The following is a 7,982-nucleotide window of genomic DNA, read 5'->3' as shown; positions in this document are numbered from 1 at the left end:
CAAGAGTTGATTCTGGAAGCATTCTAAAATTCAAATCTAGCATAATGACACTGAGAAATGCAGCAAGGGAACTAAAATAAAACCAAACAGGAACATGATCTGGAAATCAAGTAGGAAAGCATTTTCCAGCAAGAAGATTATAGTGAAAGCTGCAGAGAGTTCAGATCAAAATATGAATCAACTTAATCATTGGATTTATCCAGTGAGGTCACTGCCATCTGTCATGGATGAAGAAAAGCTATAGTCAAAGTGGAACAATCTTAGATTTTACTAAGAAATAAGTCAATTTATGAAAATTCACACATTTTTACAACAGTATTAAGAGCTGAATATGAACTAAGCATTTTCCTGGGTGCCAAGTGGAAGGATATAGTACAAACAAATATCATAGTCACTGGAATTTTTGTTTAGCTATAAAATGAAAATGTTCTAAAGGATCACATAGATTATTGACTTCTAGATTAAAATTACCAGATATATAAACACTCTTTTACCATATTTTTTTCTTTTCTTTTCTTTTTTTTTTTTTTCATCAAAATGCTTCAAGTTAGACTCTCTTTTTCATTCTTCTAAAGTGAAATATTCTAAGTCATGCCGAGGGAAAATCGCTCAGTGACCGAGTTCATCCTGCTGGGCTTCACAACAGACCCTGTGATGCAGCTGGTCCTCTTTGCAGTCTTCCTCATCATGCTCGTTTTGACTGTGGCAGGAAACGCCACCCTCATAGTGCTGATCTGTAATGACGCCAGGCTCCACACACCCATGTATTTTTTCACTGGAAACCTGTCCTTTCTGGATCTCTGGTTGTCCTGTGTCTACATTCCAAAGATCCTAGCAATCTGCATCTCCGATGATAAAAGCATCTCCTTTGCTGGCTGCCTGGCTCAGTTCTTCTTTTCTGCTGGGCTGGACTATACTGAGTGTTACCTGCTGGCTGCCATGGTTTATGACCGCTATGTGGCCATCTCAAAGCCACTGCTTTATTCTCAGGCCATGTCCATAAAACTAGGTGCATTTTTGGTCATAGCCTCATATCTCAGTGGCTTTATTAACTCTTCTATCATCACGAAAAAAAACTTTTTCCTTTGATTTCTGCAAAGACAATGTCATTGATGACTTTTTCTGTGACTTGCTTCCCCTGGTGAAGCTGGCTTGTGGCAGGAAGGAGGGCTACCAGGCTCTGATGTACTTTCTCCTGAGCTCCAACGTCATCACCCCCATCGCCCTCATCCTGGCCTCCTACCTCTTCATCATCGTCACCATCCTGAGGATCCGCTCCACCCAGGGCCGCCTCAAGGCCTTCTCCACCTGCTCCTCCCACCTGGTCTCTGTCACCTTGTACTATGGCTCCATCCTCTACATCTACTCTCGTCCCCAAACTAGCTACTCTTTGGACACGGACAAAATCGTCTCTACCTTTTACACTGTGGTCTTCCCCATGTTGAACCCCTTGATCTACAGCCTGAGAAATAAGGATGTGAAAGGGGCTCTGAACAAACTCTTCAAATGATCACGACTGTCCTTCTGAGGATGGAGCAGATTCAGTTGTTGATGAGGTTATTTGTCTATCAAGCAGAGCTGCCCTTGTGCTCCCCTGTGACTCAACGCAAATTATAAGATTTCTACTCTCAGCACATGGTGGATTAAGAATCTGACATGAGAGCTGGTAACAGATAGATGAAGTTTAACATGACATGTTAAGAATTTGGATTGAGTTTTATGGTACTCTATTTTAAAAACAAAAAAACCTGAGCCAAAAAGTGTGTATTTTGAAACTCTACCATTTCAACCAGCTCCTCTTAAGACAATTTTGGTACATACAAAATGTTTTGTTTTGTTTTGTTTTGTTTTACTTTTTACTATTTCATTATTTTTATGCATAGTGTTTGACACCATTTTATAGGCATAATTGTAATCTTCTCTTATTCATTCCCTGGTTAGAGTATTATTTATATATTTATTTCCTACTATAAGGAATAAGTATATTGAGTGAGTTAGTTATATTTTCCTAGGAAAAGATAACATTCATCCCTTTACTTTTTCTTAATAGATTCTTAATCATTTTCAGAGGTACTTTCTTTCAGAAACTTTAGTACCATGATCCAGTGACACCTAATAAAAACTTCAGTGGACATTATTTCACAGATGATTTCTGAGGTTCACTTCACAAATCTCTCGACCCCACTTTCTTACATATGCATGAACACATAAAGACAAGTAATGCCATTCTGATCATCAGAAGACAGTTATTATAATAATAACTACAGTTAAGTAAAACAGCATGAGCATTAGAAGTCTAAGAGCCTCCAGGACTCAATAGAGAAAAATTTTCAGAAAGAATATAAAGAGTTAATGAGCAAATAATAGGGTAAACATGGTAATGTTGCATTTAATTTTGATTATATTTTAAAAATAAGATAATATTAATGTGTTATTTAAATTTTTTATTTATTTTTCATACCTGGGCTTTAACCCAGCATCATTTCATGACTGAGCCACATTCCCTGCCCTTTTTGTTTTTTATTTTGTGACAGGCTCTCACTAAGTTGCTTAGGGCCTCACTAATTACCGAGGCTGGACTTGAACTTTCGATCCCCCTGCCTGAGTCTCTGGAGTTGGTGGGATGACAGGTGTGTGCCACTGTGCCAACCTGTAAATTAAGTGTTTAAACCAAAAATACGTCTTGTTTGTATTGGTTTAAATTTTTTAGAAAAATTCTAAAAACCATAAAGCCGTCAAATGAAGCTAGAAAATGCATGAGCTCCCCACAGAATAGACAGGAATGTTCTTGGCTTGTCAGGCATGTGCCCATGGAATGTGAGGTCCAGGGAGACTCTCAGTGCCAGTTGTCATTCACAGTAACCAACAGAAACGGGCTAACAGTGGAATTCCAGGATGCTGGGTTTGGAACATTACTCCAGCTCAGTCTCTGGTTTTCTAAAAGGTATGTTTTATTTCCAGCTAATGATAATAAAATTCCTATAACCTACCTTCTTTTTGAGGAATATCAGCAGGCCCAATTCACCCATTTCAGTGGAAGAACATCACTCTTTTTATGTCAGTTGTGAATATGGAAAATCAAGGGGAACGCTGGCTACTAAAAGTGCAATGTATGTGACAAGTGCCTTGTCAAGATTTCCCAGTGTCCTAAACAGTGACATCTAACTACAGAGAGGCCAGTTCTACCACTGTCCAGGTCTCCATTGTATCCATTTAGGAGAAGCAATCAAGTTTCATTCTCCAAAGTAGAATCAATATATACATATATACATTTATTATAAACTTGACTGACATATTTTAAATTTATTTCTCCATTTAAGATGTCTATACCAGAATTATGTATAAACAATATCCTGATACCCTATAAAAATGATTAAGTACAGCTAATAGTGATCCTAGGAAAATATAAAAAATAATGATGAAATTATAGCATTTTGGAATTCATGTTTTAGATTTGATTAAATGTATACTAATTAGTAAGTTTTCTCATTTATGATAGGGAATTGATTCATCTGCAATTTTGGTTTAAAATTACTAATAATTTTCCCAAATAAATTGAAGTTGCAATATAAACACATTGAAGTAGTTTCTTTATTCAAATCATAGAAGAAGATTAGATTCTTAATATTTATAAGGTTTCTAAGATATGTCTTTCAGATGTATGGGTTTTAATAAACTAAAATTTTATTTTTAAGTGTATTTTACATTTTATTGAGATATTATATTTATACATCTTTATGAGATTATATTTGATGCATGTATGCAATGTCAAGAAAATTAAACATTCTAAAAAGAAGAAATGTCTAAAAGAAGGATTCTCTATGCAATAAAAAATTTTGGACTTAAATGTTCTATTAGAAAATCAGAAACTCAATGGTTGTATTTGCTTGCGTTCTTCAGAGAGATAAAACCAATGGCATATTTGTGAGTGTATTCTTGTGTATGAAAAGGTGAATTATGGGCTGGGATTGGTGGTGTATGTCTGTAATCCCTACGACTCAGGAGACTCAGGCAGGAAGATTGTGAGTTCAAAGCCAGCCTCAGCAACTTAGCAAAGCCCTAAGAAACTTAGTACAACCCTGTCTTTAAATAAAATATTAAAAAGCTTTGGGGATGTGGTTGAGTGGAAAAGCACCTCTAGGTTCAATCCCTGCTCAGAGAAAAAGAAAAAGAAAGAAAAAAGAAACGATGAAGTCTGGAGCTGCAATTCCACCTCTGCCTTATGGCCCAGCTGATCCAGAAGAACATGGGAATTGTGGAGAGAACACAGTGCCTATGAATTCCAGATAATCAGATAATTTCCTATTATATGGGTAGAGAAGAGAGATTCTTTCCCCTTCCTTCCTTCCTTCCTTACTTCCTTACCTCCCTCATGTCTCCCTCCTTCTCTTCCTCTCTCCCTCTCTCCTTCCTTCCATCCTTCTTTCCTTCCTTCCTTCCTTCTTTCCTTCATTCATTCATTCATTCCCTCCTTCCTTCCTTCCTTCCTTCCTTCCTTCCTTCCTTCCTTCCTTCCTTTCTCTCTGTTTCTTGATTCTTATTTATATTCACCTTCCACATTAATTTGCCTGAAACTTGTTTAAAGTGAGTGGAATAATTTCATTCATGTTTGGTAGTGTTCACTCACTGAGGTCCCATAACATATGCAACGGAGAACACTAGGAACCTGCTCACACCTTCCCTTTCTATAAGTAGGAGTCATAGAAATAGTATTGACATTTGTAAATACAGAAATGCTTTGTTATCAAATGAAAACAGATGTCAACAAAGGTACTTAAAGTGGATAAGGCAACATGAAAAAAAAACTACCAATAGATTTTCTAATATATTATAATAAGTGCTTGATTTGAATGGATATTCGAAAAAAGATTGTGACATTACATAAACAAATTAACCTTGTACCAACTCAGAAATGTTTGAAAAATTAACTATTGGAAAGAAACATATCATTTTCAGCACTTCCTCCTGATTATTCACCTCTTCTTATTAAGGTAATTATTTTCACAAACAAAAGTGAAAAATTTTATGGAGTTTGTCAAAAGTCTCTCTTCAATTTTACATCTGTTTTCAAAAGCAACTATCATAGGAACATCCAGATTGGTTTACCTTTATTTAATTACTAAATGACCACATTCCAGATTCTCATGGCCTTGTAGACGAACCTGCAATTGAAACATTTGTAAACTTGACCTTCCCTGACTCTAAATGTGACCATACCCACATCTTTGATCATCTCCTCAGAGCATGACTAGGTGGAAATTCATGCACAATTAAGTAGCATTTTCAAATTCCAGAAGGAGTATCAAGAACAATTTCCAAAATTTAGCACCATCTCATAAAATGTAGAAATATAAAATGCAATAGTTATGTTTAAATGGGGAACTCCCATTGCATATGAACATTTAAACATGAATGAATTCCTGTGCCAAAAATGAGGGAAAGAAAGTTAAAATGATCAAGTTTTATTTGTATCTCTACCCAGTATGAAATGTGGTCCTGGGTAAATAATGATTTGCTATAAATTGGAAACACCTGAGGCATGCACTCAGGCCAAAATAGTATTTTGTTGTTTTCTTTAGCCCAGTTGATGAGAAATCAGTAGCTGCTCAGTCCAAGAAGTTGGAAGATCAGAAGAAGAGGTACCAGTGATGCAACCCCAGTCCAAGGCTGAAAGCTGTAATTTCTCTGGAGATTCCTTGGTGTGAATTCACAGTACAAGGCTGAAGAAATTGCAGTTTAATGCTCAGGGACAAAGGCCACAGCAAAAACAGACAAACAAAAAACATGCCCAAGGAGAATCCAACTTCTACACACTTGTGGACTTCCTCCTTCTTCCACTTCTGGTTCCATCTGGTCACCCACCCTATTGGATGTTTGCCCCACATTCAGAGCAGGCCTTCCTTACTCAGGTTGATGGCTGACTCGCCCATCATCTCTGAAAACACTCTCACAGATACACTCAGAAATGTGCTTTCCTAATTTCCTAGACATCTCTTAGTCCAAACTAGTTGACAATCAAGATTAACCATCACATCCCCAGGAGATCTATAATACGTAGGGAAATGGCTGCAAGCCATTCGAGTAAAGACTTGGAAGAAGATGTATGCATATACTTTGACTAAGTTTGATGCCCTTTCTCCAAGGACCCAAGCCTCCCTTGCAACATGTGAGGTAGCTTATCATAGGTGGGAGAATCTTACAAGAGTTTGCATTTCCCTCCTAGGACCAATTGTTCCAGTTTATATCCAAACATCCAATCTCACAGCCATTTCATACTAAGATATGATAAGTACTAAAGAAAGGATTTCTTTGAAATGTCTTCACAACCTTCCCACTGCATTTTCTGAAAATGGTGAATGTTCACAAAGAGAACTACGATTTCTCACTACTGGAAACCAAAACCGAACATTTGACATCACGATTACATCCATGGTAAGAAAAAAGCAGACACTAAATGCTGTTATAAAAACAAGTAGCAATAGGAACCACCAAGAAAATAAACATTTCATATTAAAATCTTAATGCATTCTAAAGTAGCAGAATGAAGTATAATGAAAAACAATAATAAAAATATCATAGAAACATTTAGATTTCTTTCAGTATTATATTTTAGGTAAATGTTGGAGATTGTTTTTTGGTGTACTATCATTATATATAAGAGTGGGGTTCATTATGCCTTATTCCTGTAAGTTCATACCATTATTTGTTCAATCTCATGCATTTCCCAGTAACTTTCTGTTCTCTCTCCTTCAGTGTTAGAGGATTTTAACAAGTTTGAATTTGATATTACATTAAAAAAAAAAAATATATATATATATATATATATATATATATATATATATATATATGTATATAATTGGGAAAACCAAACAGTAGTGTTTTTGGAATTCAAACACACACACACACACACACACACACATATGTTTGAATACATATACAAACACACACATATACACTTATATGTATGAATCACAACTAATTATTCTTTCAATATAGGTACTTTAAATGTATTACATGCCTGAAATTGCTTGATCATTAGACAAGAGTTGTATGAGAAAACTTGAAATTTAAAAATATAAAGCAGTATGTACTTTTTAGAAGAAAATCATGAGCCATAGGGAGAAACATGTCTTGATGTTGACTATAAAGATCACAATAATTCAACATCTTAGAAGGCCATCCACTGACTTACAATAGAACTAGACAGAAGTTCTCTGCATTTCTTGAAATTACATTTCCTACCTTTGTTCAGAGCTTCTTTTTCTAAGTTGCAATTCATATTTTTTAAGATATCACAGGCATATTGATAGTTCATTCCCACTTGACTCCCTTATTTTTTAAGATGCTATTCTGCAGTTTAGCCCCACTCTGCAAGATTTTTTTGTGGGGAGGAACAACTATTTGGGAAGTATATCACTTAAATATCCTTATTGTTTCATTGTTTAGTTTCTAATTGTGCAAAGTGAAATGTTGAAAAAAGCTCCAGACAAATAAGTTTATCTCTAAATACAAAAACACAAACTTTAATAATTTTGAATCAAAACCAGTTTTTAGATTGAAATATGAAGTTTTCACCTTAGCTAGGAGGATAATGTGTTAACTGACTGGAATACGCTTACAGGTTACCATGGTCTCCTGAGTCTGATAAATTCAGAGTCCAACTCTTCAAGTATCTAGATGCAGGTGTGTAAATGGATTTCAGAGAAGTCAGAAGGTATGTGTGCCTGCGGTGTCCTGTTTGTGTAACCAAGGGTGGATTATCACCATTTTTTATTGGAAAAAAGAATCATAACATTTTCCCATGAATATTTATGGGACCGAAATTGAATAAATATAAAGTAGGATCAAATGTCTGGACAAAGGACAGTCCTCTCCAAGAAAAACTCTTTGGCATCAATATTCAGTATGATATCCATGAATTGAAAAATAAATTAGTAATTGTATGAACCTGAAATCCTTTCACTTTATAAATGTGGTAGTCA

At 35.6% G+C, this 7,982-nt stretch overlaps 1 pseudogene; it reads left to right on the top strand.

Moving 5' to 3' along the window:
* Positions 1–591: 591 nt before the first annotated feature.
* Positions 592–1,510, top strand: LOC124960405 (olfactory receptor 1013-like; annotated as a pseudogene).
* Positions 1,511–7,982: the final 6,472 nt, after the last annotated feature.

Source organism: Sciurus carolinensis, chromosome 11, assembly GCF_902686445.1.
Source record: "Sciurus carolinensis chromosome 11, mSciCar1.2, whole genome shotgun sequence".
Classification (NCBI taxonomy): domain Eukaryota; kingdom Metazoa; phylum Chordata; class Mammalia; order Rodentia; family Sciuridae; genus Sciurus; species Sciurus carolinensis.
This window is presented reverse-complemented; position numbering and strand designations above follow the sequence as displayed.